Below are 5918 nucleotides of genomic sequence, written 5' to 3' on the forward strand. Positions count from 1 at the left end.
TCTGGTTATGGTCTCCACTCCACTCTGCCATCGCCCCCCCCCCATGACCCTTGACCCCCTCGTTGATCAAAAACCTCTCCAACTCAAGGCGGCGCACTGGTTAGCGCTGCTGCGTCACGGCGCTGAGGACCCAGGTTCGATCCCGACCCGGGTCACTGTCCGTGTGGAGTTTGCATGTTCTCCCCCGTGTCTGCGTGGGTCTCACCCCCACAGCCCAGGGGCTGGTTTAGCTCACTGGGCTAAATCGCTGGCTTTTAGAGCAGACCAAGCAGGCCAGCAGCACGGTTCGATTCCCGTACCAGCCTCCCCGGACAGGCGCCGGAATGTGGCGACTAGGGGCTTTTCACAGTAACTTCATTGAAGCCTACTCGTGACAGTAAGCGATTTTCATTTCATTTTTTTCATTCATATGCAGGGTAGGTAGCCACGCTAAATTGCAAAAAAAAATAATTGGGTACTCTAAATTTATTTTTAAAAGAACACCTCTCTAACTCAACCTCGATTAGAGCAACGAGCCTCCGAGGGAAAAAAAACAGTTCTCCTCATCTCCGTCTCAAACAGAAGACGTTTAATTCTTAAACTGTGTCCCCTGGGTCGAGTCTCTCCAACAAGTGGGAACGTCAGATTTCCACCGGGTCTTGTATGTTTCAATAAGATCACCTGTCGCTTTTCTAAACTCCAATGAGTTTGGACCCAAATTGTTCAACCTTTCATCGTAGGATAAGCCCCTCAAACCGAGAGTGACTCGAGCGAAAGTTCCCAACTGCTTCTACAGTAATTATATCTTTTATTTTCCAATGCTGAGACCAAAGCTGTACGCAGTCCTCGAGATATAGCCTCACCGAGCGTCCTGTGAAGCTTCACCTCTCTTGTGTTCCATTCCCTCGCAATAAATGGCAATATTCCATTTGCCTGGCTGTACCCACCCATAATTTTCCTGCTTCCTGATGTATCATTGTGGTGGCCTTTTAACTCGCTAACCTGGGAAGGGGTCAGGCATCAATGGTTAAGGGGAATCCAACGACACATTGGAAAGGGAGAGGCCATTCAGCCCCTTCTTCGATACCTTGCTGTGCTCCACACTGACCTGACAAGATGCTATCTCTGTCCCTCTTGCAAATAAAACATTTTCTTTAATACTACAGGCAATATGAGCTGCAGCTGTGAGGAGGGGGGGGGGGGGGGGGGTGTTTAAGAAATATCTGTTTGAGATAGCTTTGGCCTGGATTGGAGTCAGAGGTTGTTCCCTGATGCCGTCAGTGGGCAAGGTCAGAGTCTGGAAGGATACAATCTGGCATTTTTGTCATCTGCACTCCATTGCCCTTCCACCAGTGGCCACTGGGTGGTGATCAGGAGCTCTGCCGCCTAAAGGCAGATTCCTGGCTGTGATTGGTCAGCATTGCACCGACTGGAGGGCTACCCTCTGGGACTGGGAGAGGGACGCTGGGCTGTGAAGACACTGTCTGCTGGGGTCGAGTCACTGTGAAGACACTGTCTGCTGGGGCAGGGACGCTGGGCAGACACTATCTGCTGGGGTCGAGTCACTGTGAAGACACTGTCTGCTGGGGCAGGGACGCTGTGGAGACACTGTCTGCTGGGGCCGGGACGCTGTGCAGACACTGTCTGCTGGGGCCGGGACGCTGGGCTGTGAAGACACTGTCTGCTGGGGTCGGGACGCTGGGCTGGGCAGACGCTGTCTGCTGGGGTCGAGTCACTGTGAAGACACTGTCTGCTGGGGCAGGGACGCTGGGCTGTGAAGACACTGTCTGCTGGGGCAGGGACGCTGGGCTGTGAAGACACTGTCTGCTGGGGTTGGGACGCTGGGCTGGGCAGACGCTGTCTGCTGGGGTCGGGACGCTGTGCAGACACTGTCTGCTGGGGCAGGGACGCTGGGCTGTGAAGACACTGTCTGCTGGGGTCGGGACGCTGGGCAGACGCTGTCTGCTGGGGTCGGGACGCTGGGCAGACACTGTCTGCTGGGGCAGGGACGCTGGGCTGTGAAGACACTGTCTGCTGGGGTCGGGACGCTGGGCAGACACTGTCTGCTGGGGAAGGGACGCTGTGCAGACACTGTCTGCTGGGGCAGGGACGCTGGGCTGTGAAGACACTGTCTGCTGGGGTCGGGACGCTGGGCAGACACTGTCTGCTGGGGCAGGGACGCTGGGCTGTGAAGACACTGTCTGCTGGGGTCGGGACGCTGGGCAGACACTGTCTGCTGGGGCAGGGACGCTGGGCTGTGGAGACACTGTCTGCTGGGGTCGGGACGCTGGGCAGACACTGTCTGCTGGGGCCGGGACGCTGTGCAGACACTGTCTGCTGGGGTCGGGACACTGTGCAGACACTGTCTGCTGGGGCCGGGACGCTGGGCTGTGAAGACACTGTCTGCTGGGGTAGGGAAGCTGGGCAGACACTGTCTGCTGGGGCAGGGACGCTGGGCTGTGAAGACACTGTCTGCTGGGGTCGGGACGCTGTGCAGACACTGTCTGCTGGGGAAGGGACGCTGTGAAGACACTGTCTGCTGGGGAAGGGACGCTGGGCAGACACTGTCTGCTGGGGCAGGGAAGCTGGGCAGACACTGTCTACCCTCTGGGACTGGGAGAGGGACGCTGGGCTGTGAAGACACTCTGCTGGGGCCGGGACGCTGGGCAGACACTGTCTGCTGGGGTCGAGTCACTGTGAAGACACTGTCTGCTGGGGTCGAGTCACTGTGAAGACACTGTCTGCTGGGGTCGGGACGCTGGGCTGTGAAGACACTGTCTGCTGGGGTAGGGACGCTGGGCTGTGAAGACACTGTCTGCTGGGGCAGGGACGCTGGGCTGTGAAGACACTGTCTGCTGGGGTCGGGACGCTGGGCAGACACTGTCTGCTGGGGTCGGGACGCTGGGCAGACACTGTCTGCTGGGGTCGAGTCACTGTGAAGACACTGTCTGCTGGGGTCGGGACGCTGGGCAGACACTGTCTGCTGGGGTCGGGACGCTGGGCTGTGAAGACACTGTCTGCTGGGGCCGGGACGCTGTGCAGACACTGTCTGCTGGGGCCGGGACGCTGTGCAGACACTGTCTGCTGGGGTCGGGACGCTGGGCAGACACTGTCTGCTGGGGCAGGGGACGCTGGGCAGACACTGTCTGCTGGGGTAGGGACGCTGGGCTGTGAAGACACTGTCTGCTGGGGCCGGGACGCTGTGCAGACACTGTCTGCTGGGGTCGGGACGCTGGGCAGACACTGTCTGCTGGGGTCGGGACGCTGGGCAGACACTGTCTGCTGGGGTAGGGACGCTGGGCAGACACTGTCTGCTGGGGCAGGGACGCTGTGAAGACACTGTCTGCTGGGGAAGGGACGCTGGGCAGACACTGTCTGCTGGGGCCGGGACGCTGGGCTGGGCAGACGCTGTCTGCTGGGGTTGGGACGCTGGGCAGACACTGTCTGCTGGGGCTGGGACGCTGGGCAGACACTGTCTGCTGGGGCAGGGACGCTGGGCAGACACTGTCTGCTGGGGCCGGGACGCTGGGCTGTGAAGACACTGTCTGCTGGGGCCGGGACGCTGGGCAGACACTGTCTGCTGGGGCCGGGACGCTGGGCTGTGAAGACACTGTCTGCTGGGGTCGGGACGCTGGGCAGACACTGTCTGCTGGGGCAGGGACGCTGGGCAGACACTGTCTGCTGGGGCAGGGACGCTGGGCTGTGAAGACACTGTCTGCTGGGGTCGGGACGCTGGGCAGACACTGTCTGCTGGGGCCGGGACGCTGGGCTGGGCAGACACTGTCTGCTGGGGCAGGGAAGCTGGGCAGACACTGTCTGCTGGGGCAGGTACGCTGGGCTGTGAAGACACTGTCTGCTGGGGCAGGGAAGCTGGGCAGACACTGTCTGCTGGGGTCGGGAAGCTGGGCAGACACTGTCTGCTGGGGTCGGGAAGCTGGGCTGGGCAGACACTGTCTGCTGGGGCAGGGACACTGGGCTGTGAAGACACTGTCTGCTGGGGCAGGGACGCTGTGAAGACACTGTCTGCTGGGGCCGGGACGCTGGGCTGTGAAGACACTGTCTGCTGGGGTCGGGACGCTGGGCAGACACTGTCTGCTGGGGTAGGGACGCTGGGCTGTGAAGACACTGTCTGCTGGGGTTGGGACGCTGGGCTGGGCAGACACTGTCTGCTGGGGAAGGGACGCTGGGCAGACACTGTCTGCTGGGGTAGGGACGCTGGGCAGACACTGTCTGCTGGGGAAGGGACGCTGGGCAGACACTGTCTGCTGGGGCAGGGAAGCTGGGCAGACACTGTCTGGGGTCGGGACGCTGGGCAGACGCTGTCTGCTGGGGCCGGGACGCTGGGCTGGGCAGACGCTGTCTGCTGGGGCAGGGACGCTGTGAAGACACTGTCTGCTGGGGTAGGGACGCTGGGCTGGGCAGACACTGTCTGCTGGGGTTGGGACGCTGGGCTGGGCAGACACTGTCTGCTGGGGTCGGGACGCTGTGCAGACACTGTCTGCTGGGGTAGGGACGCTGGGCTGGGCAGACACTGTCTGCTGGGGTAGGGACGCTGGGCAGACACTGTCTGCTGGGGTCGGGACGCTGTGAAGACACTGTCTGCTGGGGTAGGGACGCTGGGCAGACACTGTCTGCTGGGGTAGGGACGCTGGGCTGTGAAGACACTGTCTGCTGGGGTAGGGACGCTGGGCAGACACTGTCTGCTGGGGAAGGGACGCTGTGCAGACACTGTCTGCTGGGGAAGGGACGCTGGGCTGGGCAGACACTGTCTGCTGGGGTCGGGACGCTGGGCAGACACTGTCTGCTGGGGCAGGGATGCTGTGCAGACACTGTCTGCTGGGGAAGGGACGCTGGGCAGACACTGTCTGCTGGGGTAGGGACGCTGGGCAGACACTGTCTGCTGGGGAAGGGACGCTGGGCAGACACTGTCTGCTGGGGCAGGGAAGCTGGGCAGACACTGTCTGGGGTCGGGACGCTGGGCAGACGCTGTCTGCTGGGGCCGGGACGCTGGGCTGGGCAGACGCTGTCTGCTGGGGCAGGGACGCTGTGAAGACACTGTCTGCTGGGGCAGGGACGCTGGGCTGGGCAGACACTGTCTGCTGGGGCCGGGACGCTGGGCAGACACTGTCTGCTGGGGTCGGGACGCTGTGAAGACACTGTCTGCTGGGGTAGGGACGCTGGGCAGACACTGTCTGCTGGGGTCGGGACGCTGTGAAGACACTGTCTGCTGGGGTAGGGACGCTGGGCAGACACTGTCTGCTGGGGTAGGGACGCTGGGCTGTGAAGACACTGTCTGCTGGGGTAGGGACGCTGGGCAGACACTGTCTGCTGGGGTCGGGACGCTGTGAAGACACTGTCTACTGGGGAAGGGACGCTGTGCAGACACTGTCTGCTGGGGAAGGGACGCTGTGCAGACACTGTCTGCTGGGGAAGGGACGCTGGGCAGACACTGTCTGCTGGGGTCGGGACGCTGGGCTGGGCAGACACTGTCTGCTGGGGCAGGGATGCTGGGCAGACACTGTCTGTTGGGGTCGGGACGCTGGGCTGTGAAGACACTGTCTGCTGGGGTAGGGAAGCTGGGCAGACACTGTCTGTTGGGGTTGGGACGCTGGGCTGGGCAGACACTGTCTGCTGGGGCAGGGACGCTGGGCAGACGCTGTCTGCTGGGGCAGGGATGCTGTGCAGACACTGTCTGTTGGGGTCGGGACGCTGGGCTGTGAAGACACTGTCTGCTGGGGTAGGGAAGCTGGGCAGACACTGTCTGCTGGGGTCGGGACGCTGGGCAGACACTGTCTGCTGGGGTAGGGAAGCTGGGCAGACACTGTCTGCTGGGGTAGGGACGCTGGGCAGACACTGTCTGTTGGGGTCGGGACGCTGGGCTGTGAAGACACTGTCTGCTGGGGTAGGGAAGCTGGGCAGACACTGTCTGCTGGGGTCGG

This window comes from Scyliorhinus canicula, chromosome 25, assembly GCF_902713615.1.
Source record: "Scyliorhinus canicula chromosome 25, sScyCan1.1, whole genome shotgun sequence".
NCBI lineage: Eukaryota > Metazoa > Chordata > Chondrichthyes > Carcharhiniformes > Scyliorhinidae > Scyliorhinus > Scyliorhinus canicula.